Source organism: Falco biarmicus, chromosome 2 (assembly GCF_023638135.1).
Source record: "Falco biarmicus isolate bFalBia1 chromosome 2, bFalBia1.pri, whole genome shotgun sequence".
NCBI classification, from domain to species: domain Eukaryota; kingdom Metazoa; phylum Chordata; class Aves; order Falconiformes; family Falconidae; genus Falco; species Falco biarmicus.
In genome coordinates this window covers 67,586,009-67,610,806 of record NC_079289.1, presented here as the reverse complement: position 1 = coordinate 67,610,806, position 24,798 = coordinate 67,586,009, and the positions used below count along the sequence as shown (strand labels likewise).

The window sequence follows — 24,798 nt, the reverse complement described above, 5'->3', positions numbered from 1 at the left end:
TTTTTTCCTTCCCCTGAGAAGGGAAGATTTGTGTCTGGCAACTCCAGTGACATAAGCCATACAGGTCTAGGGCGTTTGGAAACAATTTATATTAATGTTCCAAAGGCTAAAATGCGAAGATCTATGATATCTTTTGCAACTATGAACTAACAGTTCAGACTATGCTGGTTTTTCTGGCAAGAGGTGATTATTTTCCCGTAACTTAGCAGCTACTGCCACATTCATTATCTATCATATCGTTGCAGCAACTGCAAGCCATGTGCCATGCAAGGGGAGCGGGGGGGAAACTAGTTTTGTTTCTTTTTGATTTACTTTAGGAAAAGAAGAAACGACCATTTGCGGGTAGCAATGACTAGGCAGGGTGGGGGAAGTTACGTGTAGTCAGAATCCACCTGAACTCCAGTGTGTGGAAGTTAGCTGGTGTAGGTGCACACCATGGACTCCCAAAGCAATACTGTGCGTTTAGATTTACTAAAACAAATTAAGGGGTGGTAGCCTTCTTTCTTTGGCTGGCCAGGTATAGCTTATGCTCTGCTTCATGGGATGAGCACCCACAGACACTGTTATGATAGAGCAGAGGGAAAGCAAAGGGAACCTGAGTCCTTGGAGGTCTTGCTGGCCATAGGGCAGGTGTTGCCTCTTCGAGTTGCTTGGATCCCTGACCCCCAAGAGTGGGCTCTTGGCCATGGGGAGCCAAGCCAGCTGATGCAGAACAGCCAAGTCTCCCTCTGTGGGCTGCAGAAGGACATTTGCTTCCTTACACTAAAGATGGCCAATGCGAAGCTAACCATGCACTGAGAGGCAAGTGATGCACAGCTCACCCTGCAGGAAGCCCAGCCAGCCACTCTTCCCTTCCACAGGCCCTCTGTCCCTGCCAGCGGCTACTGGGGTACCACTGCATGAAGGTGCATTTCTTGAGTAAAGAGAGGAAAAGGGGAACACATTTACAAGGTTTTTGAGATGCTGAGGCTTATTACTATAACCATTGTTCATACCAGCATCTTTCTGTAGGTTCTTAAATAGGGGAGACGTGATTACTGCAGGGAACAAGTAATTGGGTAACCTGTATCCCGTGATCTGGGGTTTATGCTAAGCTTGTAAATGAGACAGTTTTGCTTAGACAGGTGTGGCTGCACTCTTTCTTTTAAATTTTTAAGTTGAGAAGAAAGCGGAAGCCTTTTTCTCTTGCCGCTGCTATGCAAAAACAATCCTGTAGCAAGCCCACTGAAAGAATCTGGTACGCTGTCTTCCAGAAATCAAGGCCCTTATGATATGTTACTCCTCTCACAGAACTGCCCAAAAAAGCTTTTCCAGTGTCTACATCAAGGTTAGGATATTAGAAACATCTAATTACAGAGGTGTTAATTGCTGTTTCTGAAGTTTTTAAGCTCAGAGCAGATATTCATAGATCTCCTAGAAGCTCCCAGGCAAAAGCCACAAAAACTTGGTTTGATATTTGAACATAATAGTAATAATAAAAAAACAATACAAATCAAACCCAAGTAAAAAAACCCTCTTCCTAAATATCACATTCAGACCTTTCTATATACATGCTAAACATTAAAAACTATTTTAAAAAAATCGCTAGTTTTTAATGGCCTTCTTAAAATTACCTTAAAGCATTGTTCAGAATCACAGATAGGTTTTTCCAGAGACGCAGCTTCCTTGTGCATGGTTGACTTATTTTGCTTAAGGTATAACATTCTGATGTCTCTTTTTGAGTACTTTAGAGCAATTTTCTGAGCAGACTGCATTAACTTGTGCAGATAACCAAAGCATACCTGGTTCCTGTCTGGATTGCACAGTCAGCCTATCATAAATTGGAAAGCGGATGGTCTGCTATTTAAGATTGTTTTCCTTAGCATAATATCAATAATAATAATAATAAAAAAACCACAAACAACCAAACCAGAAAATGTTTCTTGTGTGGTAAGGTTCCTCATGCTCCTGGCTAAAGTAATCCCAGTTATAGTAATGGAGAGAGAACACTCTATTTGTGGTTTCTGTGTGGTTTGTTGTGTTTGGCAGTCAATAAAGATCTGCTCCAGTTCAGAGCCACTCCAACAGTGGTAGAGCAAGCACCAGTGGTAGTAACTACAGATGCCACAGAATGAGCACTGACGCTTTGAAAGTGTACCCCACGCAATTTACACTACGATTATCCGAGGTTGATACTGAAATGACTGGAGGATGTATGGTCTTACCAACATTCCTGCTTACATTTCAATTACAAAAGGAGTCTATTGAAATAACACGGAGCATGACTCTTGAATCTACCATAGCAAGGAAGAGCACAGTTCAAGCGGAAAGGCTTGCTCTTATTTTCTATTTTAAAGCCTTTTGAAACTGCTGTCTTCCTTCTTTCTTTTGCAAAATAAACAAAAGCTTACTCAAAGAGACAGACTAAATACTTGATATTACTTAAGCATAGAAATTTGTATGTCTAATAAGAACATTAGAGCAGATAACAGAAAATCATAGAGGAGAAAAATAGTACAAGATTAATAAATTCCAATTGTTATCTCTGGCCCTACCCTACAAAAATAATGTATAAGCTAAATGACTGCAGACACTAAACTCTAATGGTAAAGTTTGTTTTTCCAGAAAAGGATTGCTTTCTCTTATTGACAAGAACACTGTTAATCCCAGAGAAATTAGACCCTAAGATAAAAATATCCAGAAAGTGCCACGTGCTACCGTGCAGTGACATTTCTGAATTCTATATTTTTGACATCCTGCGTACTACTATAAAGGGCACAAAACCAGAACAGTGTCCCAAATATTCTGTTTCCTTCTTTCTAGAAAGGATAGAAGCAAAACTGGGAGGTTCCTATGGAGGAAGAATGCTTTGTTATTTGTCCTGGCTTCTAGCAGAACAGCTCTGGGTCTCTCTGTCTGATTCTGTTTACAGAGGCAAGACCACAATTCCCCCTTCTGTCTAAGATAATTGGTATGCATGGTGATTTGGAGAAGCAGTTAATGTACGTCTTACAGCTGCTGTATAAAACTACTGTAGCAGTGAATCCCTCAGAGCTGTGAGGAATTCATACTTCTGTGCTCGGCTGCTGTGCCGTCAGCTTTCCAAAATGTGGCAAAGGAAGCTACGTAAACCTTAGAATTACCTGCTCAGTTGGAAACATCTTAGCAAAATACATTGGGTACACCTGGGAGAAACTGGTTTGGTCCAATTTGTTTGCTGGGGTTTGGGGCTGGAGACTGAACACAGAAAGCAAAGACATCAGCTATTAATGTTAAGTCAAATACCTGTGGTGCATAAGAGAGGCAGGAGCAAGCACAGAAAGACACAGGGAAGCTGGGGACATGGACACTGTCAATCTTTTTTTTTTTTTTTTGTGAGATTTTTCTAACTGAAGAAGGAAGATGTTGGGTCTGCTATGCACAGCATAGTATGGAGGGGGGCAGTCCCTCAGAGGTGGGATTCTGTACTCTGAAGATACTTGCGGTCTAAATCTCAAGAGTGCTTCAAAGCAATGACAGAACAGAGATATGTAAATGCTTACAGGTATTTTATGTTTTTATGCAACTTGCTACTTTTCTTATGCAAGTTGAAGTAAAGAGTGGTGGGTTTTGAGCCCTTGTGCCTGTGCTTGCTGAGGGTTTAGAGCTATCTCCCACCACAAAAAGTGCAACCTTGCTCTGCTGTGGCTGGTAGATTTGTAACTTTAAAGTTGAAAATCTGCTGTGAAAGGGAGAGATGAATATTCTTTTGTCAGTGTTATGCTCACCTACATTCCTCCTATATCATATTACTATATGTACAGTAGCCATTTAGCATCCTAGTGAATATTATCCAACAAAATTAGGACTGTAACTTTTTCACCTGGCATGAGTATTTTGATGTTCAGCCTTAAAAGAAGCCTCTAGTGGTTTTTAATCAAACTCTGTCTATATATATAGCTAATTAGTATTGTTAAAATGTTAATGCTTCAGTGGCTGTCAATGTATCCAAGATTTATTTCCATGAAACCTGTCATTACCCTGCCATTTCACACCCTCACGTGGGGTGAATCTGCATCACAAATAACCGTGCATATGTAAATGAAACATTAAAATTACACCATTAGAATTAATCAGTCTAAAAATGCAAATTACAAGATCCCCAATCTCTGAAGCAGTACCCAAGTGAGGGAAGGTGACTGCCTACAACACTACACCATCCGGAGTTTCTCTAAAGTTGCTCAGGACCAATTTATTCATCAGAGAAACACAAAAGAGCCTCAGACCTCCATGTAACTAGTCTGTGGGGACCTTGAAAGGGTGGCAGCATGCTGGCCAGCAGCAACAGGCATTACTTCAGTTTTCAGCTTGATTTTCATGGAGAGGTAGCCATTTTTTCTGGCTGACAGTGTTAACATTTATCCAACTGTCCCTTAATTCTGAATGTCCTGACCCCTGTGAGGTGAGTCAAGGAGGTGAGGGCAACAGCAGGTAAGATACTGCTTGGCTCTCAGGATCAGGGCTCCGTGCCCTGGAGAACTGAGCCAGAGGCACTTGTGTAAATGAATGAGCCTTTCTCATCCTTTTCTTTTGGGATAAAAGCTTGGATTTGTAGTGCAGTGCAGCAGAAACTGTCACCAGCACTTACGATTGCAGGAGCTGTGTTTCATCACCAACTTTTTTGGGTGTTTTGGCTCCTGATGTTTAAAGCACGATGGGATCCTGGAGGACTGGGTTGTGTGTGATTGAAGAAGTTGTCTGATTTTTTCCTAATGCAAAGGGTGCCAGCTGGGAACACTGGTGTCTGTATGGACAGAAAAGATGTGGTTTCAGGGAAAGGGCTTCCCTAGACTTCCTTAAGAAACCATATAATTGTAGGTAGGAAACAGGATTTTATGTGCACCTGAGTATTTAGTAGGGAATGACCATTACATGCTCTTCATGGCAGGAGCTTTGCATATACAAACGATATCCAACACACAGCAGCAGTATAGCTACTGCAATGTGATAAAAGTGATCTTACAAAAATCAGTGATATTTTTCTCTAAATCTCAACCTGGAAGTGAATACTTGGTGCTTGCATGCGTAGCACTGCTGATTCCCATGGAAGCACATATGGCAGAATGGCGAGAACCAAAAATAAGTATATTCTACCCCAACACTTCTGCCATCTTAAGATCTTCTAAGCTTTCTCAAAAGACCTCAAGAGCTGGTCCATGCCTCTGCCTCAGTCCTGCTAGTCAGACGGAGATGTCAGGAGGGAACCCCAGGTAATTGTCACAAGCATGATTTTTCAGCAATAGTGGTTTGCACCCTTTCAGCTGCCCCACTCACCTCAACCACATGTTGGCTCAGAAGCTGAAGATCATTGTCTATGTTATGGCTAGAGTAAAAGATAGTTTTATTAGTCCTCTGGTCAAATTTTGGATACAATAGCACCACTGTGGCAGTGTTAGGAACTGAGTTTTCAATAAATACAGTACCTCATATCCTTTTTTTAAAAATTTTTTTCTCCAAATGTGATCAAGAATATATACAGACTATTGACGAAGTTTAGAGTGCATCCTTTCCCAGTTTTATGTACAGGAGCAGTAAACAGACAGAAATTTTTATAAAATTAAAAAGAAATAGACTATTATTCTGCCTTCCAAATCCAAATGCCTGAAGCAATAATTTTCAAAGTCTACCATCTGGCTGATAAAAGGCACAGAAGATTTTAGCCAGAAAGCAGAGAGTCTCATAAATTTATGAACTGATGAAAATAGGGTTCATAGCAGAAACCAAATGGTAACCTTAGTTATAGCATTCCTTCACATTCAGATGTATGTGAGTATGTAATAACATACAGCCTTCCGCTGGTCCCTTCTAGGACAATTGCTGTTTAAGACAGCGTACAAATGTGTATAGCCAACAATAGATGTTATAGCTACTGACCGTGGCAATCTCGGTGTCAATCAGCAATCTTAGCTAATATATCTCTAGATAGGAGTCCGGGGAGTAGCAATAACAGACTGACTGACTGCTGCTGGTATATAGGTTTTACAAGGTTTGCTTCCTTGTGTCTATGTGTGTGTCTCTGTACACAGCAAAGCTGAAATATGCAGGTATCTGGTGAACTAAATAAAAGCCGTATCCTTTTGGGGAAGTAGACAGTTCAAACAGTCATTAATGCAGACAATGGAAGTTAGTATTTCCTTTATTATGTACACAGAGAAATCCATGTTAGACAGCATACATTAAGGACCTGGGTTATTGTGGTTGCACACGCATGCACACAGAGAGAAGTATGACAAAGAACTGAGAGCTATTAATTGGGATTTGTGTTCTAATTTATTCTCTCCATGTAAAAAGAAGAAATATGATGCTGATGGCTCCCCATTTTTCCTGTACACAATCTGTCTACAGTGTTTGCCTGCAAAGAGGAAAGGCTACCTTTGTTTCATGTGCATCTGCTCTTGCTACAGTGCAAAAATGCTCCTTTGTTGTGCTCGGCAGCAGGAGTGTGCACAGAGGTGTAAGGAATCTAAGACCCCAGCTTCTACTTTTTATCCCCTCCCCAGTGGATTACACGCGCGGCACAATACAGTAATTAAAAATAGTTACACATGAAATGACCCTGCACCTCATCAGCTCACTGATGTGTCACTTTAAAGACGGACATGCAGCAGTAATTGCTCTGATAAGAAATTTGTCTTTTTCTCCTCTTCGCACCCCTTGCTGTGTGCTCAGGAGAAAGGGGGACCGGCAATACCTCTCCTCACAGCCTTACCCAACAACCCACTGGGGCACTAAACAACCCTCTCCTCCTCTCTGCACCCTTTGTTTAAAGCGACAACTTCAAAGATCTATTCCGTGGGTAGTGGGGAGGGAGGGGAAAAAAAGGGTTACTTACTTACAGAGCAGTAGCGGGCAGTTAATGTCACCTCCTGGACCAGGGACAGGGGGTCACATCCATTAACAAATGTGTAAAGAGCACACCGGCCTGCCTGCAGAAGAGAGCTGTACAGCTAGCCGGGGCTTTCTACTGCCTGTGAAGAGTGGCTCTTCTGAATTCAGCTCTGCAGTCAGTGTTGTGTGGAAGGAGGCTGCTGCTGCCTTCCCCAGCCTAGTGAAACCCCTCTCTATCATTTTACCATATAAGGAGACAAAAGCATCGGAGACACTCATTCTTTTAGGCGCTCTGCAGCTGGCATTCGACACTTTCTCTATTCCAAGGGTGTCGATACTTCCCCCTCCTAAACATCTTGTCTTTCTTGGCCCCCTTCCTAAAATAAGGCTCCCCCTCCCTTCCTCCAGCCTTTGTTTCTCTAAACCCCCGATGCTTATTAATAACATAGCTTTGCTAAACCCGAGGGATCGCGCTTTCCAGAAGGAAAGGTTTTACAGCAGCTCAGACCCGCACGTTTGTAAGGCTCTTCACCTGGCTGAGAGAATGAAGTACTTGGTTAAAACTGGTATGAGCTTTTATTTGCTTTGGCTGTTTTGCCTGCTGCCACTCAGTGCCTTGCCCAGAGAAGAGTGGAACAAGCCGTCTCTCTTCTCCCCGGTGGAGAGGTGCACATTTTTACGAGGCACAAGTGTGCAGGCATTTCTTTACGAGTGTTCAGAGCCCATTCTTCTTTCTCTCCACCCTTCTTTCTTTCCGAGTTCCCCCATAGTGAGGAGGAAAAAGAAGAAAAGCAGGGGAAATCAAGGAAACCAGCGCCTCCCCCCCTTGTGCAAGAGAGAGCCAAAGGAACAGATTGTCCCAGCACAGACTCGGGACCTAGTGGAGAGCCCTGCCAGCGGGCACATGTTAAGGAGAGGGGGAACCATTCATCCCCCTATAATCAGGAACCATTTTTTCTGCTACAAAATCCAATTTCATCTATCAACCATCCTGGCAGAAACACATTCTGCTAATCAAAACAGTGAGGGTCCTGGGAAACCTCCCAGAGGGAAGAATTTGGGTCAAAAGCATGAGGGAGATGTCTGCTTTCTGCCACTTGAGGGATAGGGTGGGGAGGCATTTCAGGGTAACCGCTCAATCATGACTGGGGCTTGCCAAAGGGAGGTACTTTGATTTAAATGCTTTCAACCTTAAGAGAAACCAGTAGAGCAAAAATGTAAAGCCTATTAGCCCTAGACAGTGTTGCTGTTGGTTTGCATCCAGATGATGCAAGGTAGCCCAGTGTCCTTTTGTGTTGGACACTGGGTCCTGGCACGTGTCTGGGCGGTGCTGTAGGTGTGCATGTGTGTTAGCTAAGGGTTTCTCCTGAAAACCAAACTTATGCCAGAACCCTGACCTGTACTTACTGTCCTCTTGTGCACCCAAACGGTAGTTAGGTATGGAATAGGGATGAAATGTGTTAGTCAGTCATAGAATTTTAGGATCATTTAGGTTGGAAAAGACCTTTAAGATCATCAAGTCCAACTGTTAATCCAGGACTATCAACTCCACCACTAAACACATCCCTAAGCACTGCATCTACACATTTTTTGAACACCTCCAAGGATGGTGATTCCACCATGTCCCTGGGCAATGCTTAGCAACCTTTTCAGTGAAGAAATTTTTCCCAATATGCAAACTAAACCTTCCCTGGAGCAACTTGAGGCCATTTCCTCTTGTCCTGTCACCTGCTACTTAGGAGAAAAGACCAACCGCTACCTTGCTACAACCTCCTTTTGTGTGGTTGTAGAGAGGTATAAGGTCTCACCTGAGTCCTCTCTCCAGGCTAAACAACCCCATTTCCCTCAGCCGCTCCGCATAAGACTTGTTCTTTAGACCCTTTACTGGCTTTGTTGCCCTCCTCTGGACACGCTCCAGCACCTTGTCCTGGTTTCAGCTGGGACAGAGTTAGCTATCTTAGTAGCTGGTGCAGTGCGGCTCTGATGTGAGAACAATGTTGACAGATCACTGATGTTTTTAGTTGTTGCTGGGTGGTTTATACTAAATCAAGGACTTTTCAGTTTCTTGGGCCCTGCCAGCGAGAGGGCTGGAGGGGCATGGGACATTGGGAGGGGACACAGTCAGGGCAGGTGACCCGAACTAGCCAAAGGGATATTCCATACCATGGGACGCCATGCAGAGTATATAAGCTGGGGGAAGAAGAAGGAAGACGGGGACATTCGGCATTACGGTGTTTGTCTTCCCGAGTAACTGTTACGTGTGATGGAGCCCGGCTTCCCTGGGGATGGCCGAACACCTGCCTGCCCGTGGGAAGCGGTGAGTGAGTCTCATTCATTCTTGTTTTGCTTTGCTTGCGTGCGGGGCTTTTGCTTTACCTATTAAATTGTTCTTATCTCAACCCCCGAGTTTTACGTTCCTTTCTGATTCTCCTCCCCATCCCTCTGGGTGAGGGGCGGTGGGTGAGCGGCTGCGTGGGGCTGGGTTACCAGCCAGGTTAAACCACGACACAGCTCTGCATCCCCCTTGCAGTGAGGGGCCCAAACCTGAACACAGGATTCGAGGTGCGGCCTCACCAGTGCCCAGTACAGGGGGACAATCACTGCCCTAGTCCTGCTGGCCACACCATTTGGGATACAAGCCAGGATGCTGTTGTTGGCCTTGGCCACCTGGGCACACTGGCGGCTCATGTTCAGCTGGCTGTCAACCAGACCCCCAGTCTCAGTGCTATTCCAAATCTACAAAAGCACAGACAGAATAAAATGATGGGGAAAGGCCATTCCTAGTTCTTCTATCAGAAGCAAAATCTCTTTCACAGATGTGAGTTATTTCTATGATCAGCAATTTCCATGGGTCCGTCTGTTTATTGCTGCAGCCTTTGCAGTTGCATTTTCAAAACACAGGCATTGTGCCCTGAAGGACTGACTATGGATGTAGGGGATTAACAAGTATGATTCTGTGGCAATTAAAGCTTATTTAAATCAAAGACACTGCACTCCCCAGCCACATGTCCCTGGCTCCTCCCTTGCATTTGCACTGGCACTGGAAGGTGAGTTAAACCAGACAGTGAGCAGTTTTCATGAGCCGTTGAGCAACCATGGAACTGCAGTTATGTCCTCAGAGAGCTGCTAGTTGGGTTTCCAGCCCCATCACTGGCTTGCTGGACGCCCTTGGAGAACACATTGCATCTTTCTGTTCTTTAGTTTCACTGTCTGTAAATATAGAGCTCAGGATAGCCAAACTCTTGTGTGAGTTGTCAGCAAATTTACAAAGGACTCCTTAGAGCATCATAATACTACTACTACTACTACTATTTCTTTCTTTTAGCTTAAACTATTACAAAATGACCACAATAATAATTTATTTCCAACTTAGTTACAGTTCTTACCTCAGTTCTGATTTAGAAATGGATGTAAAGAAAAATGGGCCCTGAAGGTGATTAGATTTGGGCTATTTAAATCAGTTTATTTCCAAACCTTTCTAAAACAAATTAAATATTCTACATTTTTTTCCATTTTTCTCAATTTCCTTATTTTCATTTCCCCGTCTGTCCATTGACAACCACTGCAGCAACTCTGCCAGAGATTTTTTGATGTGACCTGCTGGAAAACAAGACAAGTGTTTTCCAGAATTGCAAGTTGAAATATATACTGGTTTCAGCTGAAATGGTTTAGTTTAACTGTTGCACATCATGGGTTGACTTTAAGAAAGTAAGGTCATTTTTGTCTGATTTAATCTAACATCTCTGACTCCTTGAAGGCAGAAAAGCCCGTGCCAATTTAAAACCTGATGATCTGTGGGCTCACTATGGGACTTGATGCTCAGCAGCCACATCAAGTCTGCATGGAGCTGTGAAAGGGATGAGGGAGAGTTACCAGGCAGCTCCTTCCTCATCTCATGATGTGGTGTATGCATTCCATCAGACACAACCAGGGAAGGCAAAAGGAACCTCTGACCTCATCCTCCTTCAGTAAGTCCACTTCACCTTTTTATCTACCAAGTAAATATTTATCTGTGATTGGCAAAACCCCACACATCCTCTTTCCCACCAGCATCAAATCCGCCAGGGGTGAGTGGAAGAAAACGAGATTTCCTTAATTGTCAGGGAGATGGGGAGGAAAAAGCAGGGTTTTTTTTTTCCACTGGCATATTTAATGTTTAAGTAACTGAGCCACCCTTCTCCACCCCAGCCCCCCCACCCCCCACCCCCCCTTGCTTCTCTGATCAACCCAGCACAGATCAGCAATCTTCAAGGCTTCAGAGGAGAAAATACAAGGAAATCAGGGGACAATGTTTCTGAAAGGGTGCTTAAATTTAAGGTTGAAAATTCAAGTACTGTTCAGTACCATCCTGTGTCTTAGAAATGTACTCTGTGGCTTATATATGTAGCATTTATGTAGCATATATTGCTTGTTCTTCAGTGGCCTGTGTGCTAAATTTAATGGGTTTAATTCTACATGGAGAATGCCATACCTCACATATGGGAAACAAGATGGAAAAAGTATCATTTTCATAGCAGGACTTTTCAATGATTTTACTAATCCTTCAGAAATCTCACTTCAGCTACTGGGTTGATGCTGGAATAACTACAGTTTCAGCACTGATCCTTTCTGGCTGAAGAGAATGAATAAAGAAAAATAGTGGAAAGAGGCAGCTGGAAGTGGAATATTTCTATTTCCCCCAGTTTGACTCATAGAGGAGTTTAGTGTCTCTGAGAGGGCAGGGGAGGTGGAAAGTTACACTTTTAGGTTTGAAAATGGCTAAGCTACTGACTGATTCCTTCCACCATTATTTTATCCTGGAAACTGTTTATTTACTTTATCAGAATTCAACTAATCCCCTTTCTGATGCTGGAACCTGTGTAACACAAGCTTTCATTGAATATGAGAGGGTGCATTTAGGAGAACTGCTATTTTTGGCACTGCTGCTTAGGAAGTAGTGTAGACTCATGCAGACATTGCATTTGAGTTCATTAAACCTAAAATAACAGCCAAGCAATATTAAATCTTCCTGAAATTTCATTCTCATAAGATGTTCTTAGATAGGTAGTTTTCCCCAAGCATATGAGGAATCTGCAAAGGGTAAAAAGATTTTCTTTAATGTGCATTTTTCTCTCCCCGTTCAGTCTCCTAGTCACAAGGCTTTTCGCAATATTCTGATCTTCCTTTCTTCCCCTGGGTGACTCGATACTCAAGTAGAAATACTCAGCAGGTAAGAAATATCAGAGTTGCACAGATTCTGATGAAGGAATTATGGATACCTTTGGACAATCCATTAAAACCACTGCAGCCAAGGCAGATAGGGAACTTAACATGAAGTGAAAGTCTGTCCACTTTGGGTTGATGCAAGACTTCTTTTATTTTTGGAAGGATGTTTAGCCTAAATCAGTATAAAATGCTTAGTGTTTTAGAAACTCCAGTTGAATCTGGAAAAAAAAAGTTTCTATGTTTCCTTTTATAATGTGTTTGAATAATTTTCACATACAGCCTTAAACTGTTTTCTTCAGTGAATTTATAGAAAGGTGCCATGGCTCAGTAGCACTGAGGAACTTCTGGTTTTGTATATGAAAAGTTGTCTTCTGAAGGGTAATATATTGTTATGTCGTAAGATAGATGACATGATTCAAATTCAAGGGTGTTTCTGTGACAGCATGGTCTGGGATGGAGCTGAAAGCAGTTTAGACCATTATGGTCTAATTAGACCCTTGGACAAGGATTTTGTTCAGTTTTTGAAGTTAGTCAGGACCTTGTTTTCTATCCAGTTAGCCCCAGTTTCATTCAGAGAAATCTATCTCTTGAAAGAGATGCCTGAAAGGGAATGTGGCAGTGAGACGCTGGTCAACATGCCACTGTCTGTGTAATTGCTCCTATGCCCCTTTGTCCATGGACAGTTGAGATGTAGAGATGGTTTGCAATGGATGACCCAGGCAGAAAGACAGCCATGTCCCTGCTGCTTTCCTTTATTTCAGCTGGGCAGATAAACAGCTCTTGACACTGATGAGTGGTGGAGCATGAATTGAAGGGAGAACAGGGGAGAAGAGCTGTGGTGCTCAAGGAGGGAGCAGACAGCACACCAGAGGAAACTTCAAGGAGCAAGCCAGAGTTTTAAGGAACTGGTATCTGCTGAGGAAAATTCCTCTTGGTGACAGCTGGGTTTTCAACAGCTTGGAAAGCTGAGGCACCATGTTACAGGACTGACAAGTCCTTCACTGGACAAGCATCATCATGATCAGAGCCACCCCAGGTCCTCACAGATTAAAAGAAGCCCAAAAAGCCATTGCAGGATAAAGGCAGTGCATCAAACAATTCCCCAAGCAGCAGGTGTCTGTACCATGTGGGCCAGCTACCCTGGAGAGCTTTCACTAGGCTGCTAAGCAAGTGAAGATGAAACCATGAAGAGTTGTAATGAAGCCAGTGGAAAGCAACAGTTCTTGTGGAATGTAGTCTTTTCCTTCCCTGCTTTCCCCAACATTCTTTCTCCTTCTTTCAGCTTGCTAGGAAACAGATGGTGCCTCTACTTTTAAGGAAACAGAGTGAAACATTTTGATCTTTGCTGTCCCCACACCTCTTTGGACTCTAGGCATTCCCTAAGCCCATCAGCTCCACAGTTTGTTCATCTGAAACCAGGGACAGAGAGCTTGGTGTCACATCTTTGGAAGTGCTTTGGGATCCACAGACAACTTCTAACAAGAGGTGAATGGTCTTTGGAAGCTATGATTCTAAATGATGATAGTGCTGAGATCTATGTGGAAAAGCTGTTGCTTCTTTCCTTTCCTCTGGATTCAGTTTGATTGCCCTGTGGGCCCCTGACTATAACAGATGGGAAGAGGCTTTTGGGTTCCCTACCCCTATGGGTGGAACATGGGATGTCAAATTACTACAGCTTGCAGTAATTGCTGGTCTTCTGAACTGGCAAATACTACCCCTTAATTTAGGGTTTTATTCATTTCAGGATAATCATGATTTACGGCTCCCTGTTTCAGACACATGAAACACTGTGATTGTTCCAAAAAACGAATCGCTCTGTGTTTCTGATAGCACGAGACATGCAATTCTGTACAAAATAGTTCACATTCCCTGCAGTGTTCCCAGCACGCTCCAGTGTTTTATGCAAAGTCCCCTTTCCAGAATCCTCCCCCTCCCACTGCCCCACTGCTCATAGCTTCTTCTCCAAAACTTTACTTCTGTGTGAATAATTTTCTTCTTCTCCCCATGACGCTTTTTCTGCCTGCATCCTTGACATTTTTTTTGACCCTCTTGAAATAGCCAACAGCAACATTTGTAACTACATTCTCCCTTATCAGCTAGGCAGAGTCCCCGTGAGCTTCTAAGTAGAGAGGTTTGTAAAATGGGGCAGTTGACAGACACCTCAAGAACTTTATCTAACTCATTCCCAAGGCAGGAGTGACAACATCCAACTCATTTTTTGTCTGATTTGCCCTCAAGGATTAGCATTAGGACTCAACAACCTCCAAAATCAAATGAGCATAAGTTTTTTCAGTATAACAGAAATGTGAAAAGGCAGAAAGAAAGAAGAAATTGAGACTAGAGTTTTCAGTTTAACATTCACGCCTGTAAAGGATGACTAGTGTGAGGCAGAACCTGTAATTTGCAGGTATTCGTATCATGCCATAGCAGTATGAGAAATGCTGAACAGAAGGGTTCTTCCAACTTGTTACCTTGTTCTTGGGGACTAAGAAGTGTCTTGGGAAAAAAGTGAGAATAGTCTGTAATGATATCTCTTCATAATACTCTCCCAGCCTCCAACAACTTTTGGCTCAAAGATTTCTCAACCTGGAGGCAGTATCCATACTGAATATCACTTCCATGAACTCGCGTAGTTCCCTCCTGATCCCCTGAAAGGAAATTCAGAGTTTCCTGGAACAGGTAGCTCTATGTTGTTAAAGAACCATCTCCTTGTGTTCATTTTGAACATATTACCTCATCTGGTGCCTCTTAGGTCTTACATTTTCAAAGATAATGAGCAACTGATCTTTATTCATACGCTACAGGCTGTTCACGTCTTTGTCAATCTTTATCGTATGTCCCCTCAGCCATCTCTCTACTAGGCTGGAGAATCCCAGCCTACCTAGTCACTCTGTATGAAAGCCACTCCCTATGTTTTATCAATCTTCCCCAAACTGTTTCCAATATGGCATTTTGCTTTTTCAGATGAAGTGGCCAGAACTTTAACATTCTATTTGCTTTTTGGCTGTTTTTGACACTAAGTAGGTTTTTTTTGTAAACCTATATAACCCCCAAATTTCACACCCAGGTGGTCAGTTCAGAACCATTACTTTATAGCTAAAGTTCCATTTTTCCCCACATGCGATGCTTCATGCTTATCTACATTCGGTTTAAGATGCTGTTCCAGTGCCTACTCATCCTGTTGCCTAAGAGCCTTCTGTTTCTGTCTTAGAATTTCCACTAATAATCTCCTGTTAATCTCCCTTTACTGTAAGAACTGCCTGTTTATCTTTCAACTGATTTCATACAATACGTGCAAAGATTTTTCCTCTTATCCTGTGCTGCTGACCTGTTTTTAAGGGATTTTGGTGAGGGCCCTTGTTGAATACATGGAAAAGCACAAATATGCAGATCTCCTGTATCTGTATGTTTATCATCTTACAGGAACCCAATGGATTTGTAGTGCGTGATTTCTATTTACAAAGCTGTATTGAATTTCTCCCAATGTATAGTATTTATCCATCTTCTCTATTGTGTGTAGTAATTTCTACTCAATTGATTAGTGGAAATTAATCAAACTTACCAAACTGTAATTCCCCCAGTTTCTCTTGGAACCATTTAAAAAGGTTGGCACCGTATTAGTGACTTTCAGGTGCTCAGTTCTAAGCATGTTTTAAATAAAAGGCCATGCACTATTATTGTTTCAGCTAATTCATCCTTGAGTCCCTTCAGATCTCATGGGTGAACACCATCTGGTTCTAACATTTTCTTCCTATTAATTTTGTTTATTTGTTCCATACCTCTTCTACAGACATTTCAGCTTGAAATAGACCTTCTGACAATCCCCATAAGGAAGTGTTCTGCTGCAGGAAACGCTTCAAGTTCCTCACAGCAAACACAGGAGTGAAAAAAATTATTTAGCTTTTTCTGTTACAGCCATGTCTTCCCTGAGGATTCTTTTTGTACCCTGGTTATTTATTGGCGCTATCATTCCCCAAACCTTTCAACTTGCCTAGCGTTCAAAAGACATACGGTTGTAAATCACTTCCCAGATTACTTCAGGCTTGTAATATTTTGATGTAATTAGAAACAGTCACCCTCTCCAATCTGAATGTGATTGGGGACATCCTGTTTTGCAGAAAGATCCTTCTGTATGGCAACAGTTATTTTTCTGCTCAACTACTGTTTGTATATACTACAGATAAACTGAGAGGGTCTGAGACGTAGGCTCAGACATATATTATAGTTGAAAATATGAGCTTAGATCGCACTTTGAAGTAGAGTCCTTGCTGTTGATCCTCTTAGGCCTCTGCTTACTTTGAACTCTGTAAGTGCTCAGGCCCTTTAAATAATAGGATTAAAGTAATCATTTAGTTGCTGATGTGAATTTCATGTCTAACACTTCACATAGAGCTCAAAAAATATACCATCCATTGTTAGCCTGATAGATGTATGGATTGTGTTTGTCCCTACCAAGTTTATATTCACATGGCTGTCTAGTGGAGTTGCTGTCTTAATGTGAATGAAATTCAAATGTTGTAAAATGAAATAAAGGCTTGTAACAATGGCTTGCCTTGAAGATAATGTGTCTCGTGTTGGAAGGTAAGTAATTTTTTTGAATTGTTAGAGAGGAGTCAGAAATAACAGTATGAAGCAGCGCTAGTCCTTTCATTTATCCCTACTGGCTAACTGTAAAGTCTAGTGAGTCCTTGCTGGATTGCTACAATACAAATGCCTTACACGACTGAGCACTGTCCGCATGGCTGGATGCTCCCCGAAGAGCTGGTCCACAGTGATACTGACTTTTCCTTATATCAAGAAGGATTTCCAGGAATGCAGACTCCTCATTTGTAAGGAAGAGTTCCTAACACTTGGATGTCCAGAAAAAAAATGCAGGGAAAGGGCTGGTTTGTCTGTCAGCAGACACAGCACTGGCAGGCAGAAGAAACTTCACTTGCAGGAGAGGGCAGAGGAAGACCTGGGAGGAAGGCAGGCTGCTCTGCTTGGGTGCCGTGCCCACGCTGCTTCTCCTGCCAGCTTCCTCTGTGAGCATGCCTCAGACCCAGAGCTCTGTGCTATTTCCTTTAGCAATCATGCATCCACCCTGCATTTGCATTTGTAAGCGCAGGGGGAAAAGGCAGGAAAGGGGGCTTGGCTGTAGGTGCTTGGGCAGGTATCCAGGTTGAGCCTGTTCACAAATCTTCTCACAGCAACTGGCACTACCCACAACTACCTGCACAACCGAACGCTCACCCTTTCCAGGCACAATGAGCTGGAAGTGCCAGTGCCCTTCACATGCTAGGTCTGTGCTAATTCAGCTGCTCTCATTCAAAAGATCATGAAACCATTACCAAAAGCAGTCAACCAGGAGGAGTGGCAGAGTCTAGTAGGAAGCAATGATAACAGAGAGAGGAATGGCTAGGACAAAGGGAAGACCGTGCACTGACCCAGATGATCCCCAGGATGCAGGCTGGGTGCTCCTGCTCATGGTGGTGGGAGAGGGTGGTGTGGCCACACCACTTCTTTGTGTGCATTTTGACACTGGAAACAAAGTGAGGGCTGCTGAAAAGAAATGGATGGATGAACAAACTTCCCTTGCATATTGCAATCTCCTTGCAGCCTCCTTGTGCCCACGACAGGGACATCTTCTCAGGGGTGACCTCATCACCCATTCCTGTGGCCCCTCTGCCTTCCCTGCCTCCATTTATACCAGTAGCTTGTGTTGGCCCAAACACAGCAGAGGATGGTCCACACTGTTCAACTCTAAGTGCAGCCCCTGGTCTGGTTGAGCCCAAAGCCCCCATCACCCTCCCAAAGGGTCTCTGGCATGGCCCAAGACTGGCCTGCTCAAAGGACTGCTCCTAACAAAAGGGTGGATGTGTGCATCTCATTTTGCCTGGTAAGACAGTGTAACTGTGTGGACATCAGCTGTGCCAATACTAGTTGGTCTCGGGACCAATATTTTGTTATAAATCAAAATGTTTCTGAGACAGAACTAGCTAACAGAGAAACATGACAGTAAATCAGATCAACCTATTTTCCACAAGGTTGTCCTAAGATGTCTGTGGTTTGGTTGATGTTGTCTGTTCTTCTATCTCACACACCATTTGTTCCTCAGGATCAGGAGAAAGCCTTTTTGGCCCACTCTAGTCCTTTCTTGAATCTTTTGCTGCTTGTAGTTCTGTGGTCCCTTGGTCTTCAGACCTGATAGAGCATGGACCTAAGATTCTTGAAACGGACAGTTTTGTTGTTTGTTTTTCAACTGTGTGCAAAGGTGCCAACATCTGCACCAACTGCCTTCCTGAATTCTGTCTACCTAAAGATCTTAAGCAGAACTATATGTCTTTGTACTGTGCACACCATATACTATGTTCATGTAATCAAGTCCATATAATGACACCCTCTTCTTAGCCACCAGTATTCCACAGCAACAAATAGCTGTATCTAAGACACTAATTGCACTAATAAATCTAGATCCTCCTTAGGTTATGAATCTGCAAGTTATTGAACTGCAAGACTTAAGTAAGGTGACACTACAAATAACACCGTGGCTTGATTCAAGGTTGTGAATCGTTAGGTAGACAAAGAAATGTGAATATTATTACTGTGAAGTTCAGAAATGCTTCTGCAGCCAATCTTAGAGGTGTCAGAGTAAAACTTACTGAATTTGATGAGACAGAGGGTGAAACAGTTTACAAATGAATGACCTTGGTAGCAGTCCTGATAAGAAGTTCCAATTGCCTTTTATAATAGGTTATTTATAATGATTGAATATTTTCCCATTGATTGCCTAACTAACAAACTTACATAAGCACCTTCCATTAACAGTGAAAGCTCTGTTCTTTTTCTCATTTTAAATGGTTAGTCTAAAATGAGAGACACCAGTGTCCTAGCTGGCTGATTATCATTGTTACCACAGTCACACTGATGTTTTTTGGAAGCAGTTAAGTAAAAATAACTGGAATACAAGTCTAACTTACAGCATCAGATCAGGAAAGTACAGTCTCATGCAAAATCTCTTTCCACTCAAGTTTTCTACAAAAGACAATTTTTCCATTGCAATCTCAAATTTTTCAAAGACCTTCAACTTTGCACTAAGAAGTGCATTGAATTGAAACTTTTTGAGGTAATGTTGGTTGGAAAGACTATTGCCATTACAAAATTTCAAACAGGTTTGTGTCATTTTCTGCCTGCAGATGAGAATGGATGGTCTAGAAAACCATCATTCTTCAGTCCCTCCTCCCAAGTTTCTAGTCTTTTTCATAATCCTTAATTTCTAAATAAACTCTTTCACATCATTTTGTTCTGAAAGGCAAAGTCATTTCTGCAGACTATTGCTCTCTGTCACAGCCCTACCAAGCAAGGAAAAATTCCTAATGAAATATTTCCACTTCCTACAAGGGTTCTTGTTTCCACCACAAGCACTTCCCATTCATCTGATGTGCTCCTTCTGTGCCTTGAGTCCCACTTCACACTTGCAAGCAAAGTTTCAGGAGGATAGCCTTGGTTCACCTCATGAATCTCCAGAGAATGCCCCAGAACATATCAATACATGAAAACCAATACAAGAAGCAAAAATGACCAAGGAGAAAAATGAGAAGTAAGCTCAACCCAGTTCTTTTTCCAGAGTCTACATTACTAAAGTACCCCGGTTTATAAAAGTGGAAAGGAGGGGAGAGTTTGCAGGTAGTAGTTATGGATTTTGATAATAAAGTCTGTTCTTTGATCAATTAAATGCTCTGTGTAATATTTGCAAATAACCTATAGTAGCATCCAACTCACCCCATTTTAACTGACCAAATGTTAGCTGACCCAAACAAGTCATCCATGATCCTGCTACAGTGGATGGAGAAAGAGGGGTGCTTGCGAGGGGCGATTTGTTAGACACCTGTTGAGGATGGAATGAATTTCCCTATAAATGTGCTTTTCCTTCCACATCGAATCTAGAGGGAATCCAGCTGTCTAGGTCAGACAGACTCCTGACCTTGGATAGCTAAAGCATGGCAGGTTTGTCCAGGAAGAATTCATACACCTGAATTCAGCCACTGTCTTTCCCCCTACCTAATTGAGCAGAACTGGACACGTTGCTCATGTTGGCTAGAAGATTTTTTAGGCAGATGAAAGGAAGAGAGAGTAGAGTCTCTTTCCAAGACTTACTTGTTGGAGCCCTGGGTCACTGCAGCCCTGATCTGGGTCTCATAGCCTGCCAATCCTCGCCACACTTCAGCACTTGAGCCTTCCCTCACATCTGGCCCTTGCTTCTGCTTTCTGAATTAGGAAAAAGTGCTGCTTTTCTCCCCTAAAAGGATGTTGAGAAAAGAAATACTTGACGATATGAAATGCAGGCCATATGAGTACATAACACACAGTGTGCTTAACCTGTGCTTATGTGAATTCTTGAGCTGGGGCTTGCACCCAGAAGTCGAAACCCACAACAAATAGTTTATTCTGATAGCTTCCTCTTTTTTATTGTTCTGTACCAGGAGTGCCATGCTAAACAGTGTTAACACAGCTCTCTTTTTATACTATAATAATTGTCCTAACCCCTTGAGTGTCCTGCTGCCTTCTGCACCCAACACCAGAGGCTGTGGGGCATATTGCAGTCAATGGATTTCATGCATAGGAAATTAGGTAACTCAGCATTTAAAAAATGGGACAAATAACAGAATAACGGGCTTCTGTGTTGTGGCATCTGTAGATTGCAAGTATGCCTGGTTTTGTATGGTAATCTCTAGGCATGCTGGGCTTTGCTTCCCTAGCTGCAGACTACCAAAAAGGAGCACTGGTCAATGTTACCTACTTCCCTCCAACAGAAAGCATGCAAATTTCTAGTGAGACTTTGGTGAAAATCCTTTAAGATTGACAGGGAATGTGCTGATCTGAAAGGCCACTGGCTTTGTTTATGAAGTGTGTGAAATGATTTCTGACCCCATGTCTGTGCCCATTCTACTTCCATGACAACATGGTTTTATAAAGTACTTATTTTCCTATTTTAAAGGAGAGTTTTCCTCTGGTTTGTTGTGGTATGGAAGTTTCACAGAGACAGCAGGAAAAATGTTATAAAAGGGAAACTGTACAACTGTCTTCACACAAAACATTACCAAAACTATAAAGGGAAATGGGGAAAATACTTTTTATTCTAGCTCTTTCAGTTTCACTACTTCTTGGTGGCATGTGTTAATGGTAGCCAGTAAATCAACCTGCAGCAGAAACATGTTGAGTTTTATGAAGTTGATGGATCCCTTGAAAACCTGTATGGTAGTGCTCCTTCCATGTTTATGTCAGAATGAGCTGAGGAAAACCAGACAAAATTGCTCCAACCGCTTTCAGAAAAACTAGGACTCTGTATAATATGACCTATGCTTCTCAAAGCTAATCAGCATTAGATGATGAACGTTGTTGAAACAGCCTGAGATTATATCACAGTGAGTACAGTTTCATGCTGATAAAAGCCAAAGATAAAATGTTGCAGCCAGTAATAATTCATTTCACTGAAAAACAACTGTGTCGGAATGCCTGTGCTCTGGTTAGACAATACACAGCTACAGAAAAAGGAAAACTGGTAAGAAAAAAATGTGAAAACGTGCTTTGGTGGTGCCAATCCGCACAAGTGTGGCATTATTAAAGTTAGAAGGAAAAGGAGGAGATGTGAGCTTTGCTAACATCAGTGGATGTTTCTGAGAAAACTACCATTGATTTAAGGGGGCCAAGATTTCACCCCCAAATCAGTATTCACATTCCCTTCCTCCTCTGGTTTTCTTCCTTGTAAAATGGCCTTTTACATTTTCTCTATTAAAGAAGTGTTTGAATGAGTCTGCCCCCTCCCAGCCTCTTGCCAGCTGCTATCAAAGGTCTGCCTTGTTCTGATGGCTTGCTGTTTGGAAGGGAAAAAGTAAAGTTATTCATCCATTAATCATATTTTCAAATGCTAGGTAAGAACAAAGTATTATTGTTGGAAAGACTGCCCTTAGAATGGGTTCAGTTTGGGAACAGGCTTCGGGTCTTTTTGTTTTATTTAACTTTTAAATTCAAATCCAGTGAAAAATCCCTGCATTAGTATGTATGTTACTCTATTTTTTCAAGGTAAAGATCTTTGGCCAACATATATATTTTTTAAAAATCCATAATGTTTTGCTGCACATGACTGGAATGCTGCTTCTGCTTCTTGTTTTTAAGAGGGAATACTGTTAATACAGCAGTGGTGATACTTTAATACTAAGTGCAGAAACAGAACAATTTTGTTATTTTTATTGTTTTAGCCTGAGGCTTGGATGATAGACAAAGAATCTGAGGACATGAGAAAATTTCTAGTATGGGAGAAGTGGGACTACTCTATAAAAAAATATTAGTTTTGTACACAATTTCTTTATTGCACAATTTAGTGTGGAAGCACATCAGTTTAGCTTGATAGGAGGATCTTGGCAAAAACAGACCAAACGGAACAGCGGGTCCAGCTAAGGCAGCTGCCAGCTCCCACTGGTGGCTTGCTAAAAGTCAGTGCTGCACTCTCTGGTAGGACCACTACCTCTAGGCTCCAACCAACACACAAAACTCATCTCACCAGTGCTAGGGAGCAGGAAATTGGAGCTCTGTGCAGATCTGAGCAGAACAGACCACGGTCTAGCAGCAAGACTGTTAATGCTGGAGAACAGAGAGACATGTGGAGACACCAGCTGCGATGTCTGAAGACATTAAGCCTCCCAAGGCTTCCATGCAGGGACAGTAAGCCTCAAGATAAAACAGGAGTGTGTGCAGACGATTTGGTATTTTACATTCCTTTCTTCTTCCACTGAAGTTATGTGCTGTTCTTCACATGAAAGGTGGGGCAAGCTTGTTCCTAAGTGTGCTATGTTGGCACTATCTAAGCCTGCACCAGCATAAGCTTGGAGAACTCAGCCAGACAAGACATACTAACTGAGGTTTTTCACCATGGCAGCAGGTCCCCATCACAGGTGAGGCTGGACACATGTGGGCACCCTCAGAGGCCATGTCTGTACTTATAAATTGAACAGGACCACAGGATGCTCCCGGGCATTGAGACTCTGTCAACCGTGCTGGTTTGTTGTCCAGATGCCTGCTAAGGCTTTCCCATCTGGGGATGGCTTGGGAGCAAATCCTGTCCCTAGGACATGTTTTGGATGTGGCCACTTGATTTCAGAGGCCAGGAGTGAGTAATGGCCTGGGCATGGCCCCAGGGATGATTCAGTTCCACCTGAACATGAGGAAGAACTCCTTTACCTTGAGGGTGACGGAGCCCTGGGACAGGCTGCCCAGAGGGGCTGTGCAGTCTCCTTCTCTGGGGACATTCAAAACCCGCCTGGACACACTCTGTGCAACCTGCTGTGGGTGACCCTGCTGTAGCAGGGGCTTGGACTGGGTGATCTCTGGAGGTGCCTTCCAACCCTGACCTTCCCGTGATTCTCTGATCTCCTGCAGGAGGGTTGCCAGGCGTATTGCATGCACTGCCATGACAGAGCCCAAGAGACAGCCCTGGGACCGGACCCAACATCTCCATGTCCACTGATCTGATCAGCACCTCGTGTAAACACCCACCAGAGTAAACAAACGCTGATGCAAAATGTGATAGCTTTATTCTCAGGCTAAAAGTAAGCAAATATTTCTTACCTTTGTGTTGTGATCCTTGGATTAAAAAGCCTTTTGTTGTAAGAACGTTTAAAGTAAAAATGCATGTATAAATGCATCCAAACAAATGTACGCACATGCACAAACAATCTTCTTTTTCCAAAGAGGTCTTTTATTGGCTTCATTTGAAAATTAATGCTCTCATGAGATGAGGTTAAAAGTAATTTAAAGTAACAATAGCTTGATAATTAGCGTTTGGCAGTTATTGCTCATGCTGTTTTACAGGCTAGTTCTGACAAATTCCTGCTTTGACACCCAGTTGTGTTTCAGTGCTTTTTCCCTTTTCCCACAGCTGCTGTAATCGATAGCAAGTAATTGTTTAAAACATGAAATCAGCAAGCATCTCCTGTAATTTCCCTTCCTTTCTTTCATGGCCATTAGGAAATGGTCTGAAAGAGGGGGGGAAAGTAAAATGTTCCCTCTGTTCTCTTTTTTTCACTATCTATTCAATTTCCAAATATTCATCATAAAGAAGAAAATGCTGATAGAGGGAAAAAACCCCCACAAACCTAATCAAAAGCTTTCTGCCTGAAGCCATTCAGTTTGCTATTCAAACCAGGAAAGTGTCTATAGTTAGACATGGTTGTGTTCCTTGAGAACACGAAAACATGACAGCATATTATTAGTGCAGAAACTAAAGAGCAGCTGTTAGTTAGCACCTGGTTCCCAACAGCAGACTGGAAATACAAAAAGAGACACTCTGTGTGTGCACTGGCAGCAAGAAGGGAACAAACATCTTAAAATCCACTCTTCCCCTAAGAAAGCAGTGCTCCCTTCATGATGTCTACACAAAGCCTTGAGAAATCATTGCAAAGGGAAGGTGAAAGGGAGAAAAATGCCCCAAGGACAGTGAAAACCAAAACAAGGCACTGTCTTACCTTGCTGCAGCTCGGCACTGCCTCTGCTTGTGAGCCTGTGAACGAGAGAGGACGGGGACAGGCTCGCTGCTTTATTGGATCGCCCAAATTGTGTGTCTAGTAATTAGACAGTTAGGCATTCTTGCTTTGGGTGAGCTATAAATATAATACCTCCAAAGTACCAGCCATCGGCAGGAGATAAGGACCACAGCATCCCTGTGCTACCAGCCTTTTAAGGCATCACAGCTAGAGCAGCACAAGGCCCCCG

General features: G+C 42.7%; 1 protein-coding gene across 6 annotated transcripts in view; it reads right to left on the bottom strand.

Annotated features, from left to right (window-relative positions):
* FHL2 (four and a half LIM domains 2) overlaps positions 1-24,798 on the bottom strand; it is a 63,559-nt gene that overhangs the window by 19,670 nt on the left and 19,091 nt on the right. For 2 of the 6 annotated variants that reach the window (XM_056329795.1, XM_056329802.1), the window contains exon 1: positions 6,851-7,026. The exons of 1 other annotated variant lie outside the window; for it this stretch is intronic. The gene's annotated coding sequence lies outside the window, so the exon portion shown is untranslated. Of the gene's footprint in view, positions 1-6,850; positions 7,027-24,551; positions 24,654-24,798 lie in introns of those variants that run through there. 3 more of the 6 variants (XM_056329798.1, XM_056329801.1, XM_056329796.1) reach the window with 2 other exon arrangements.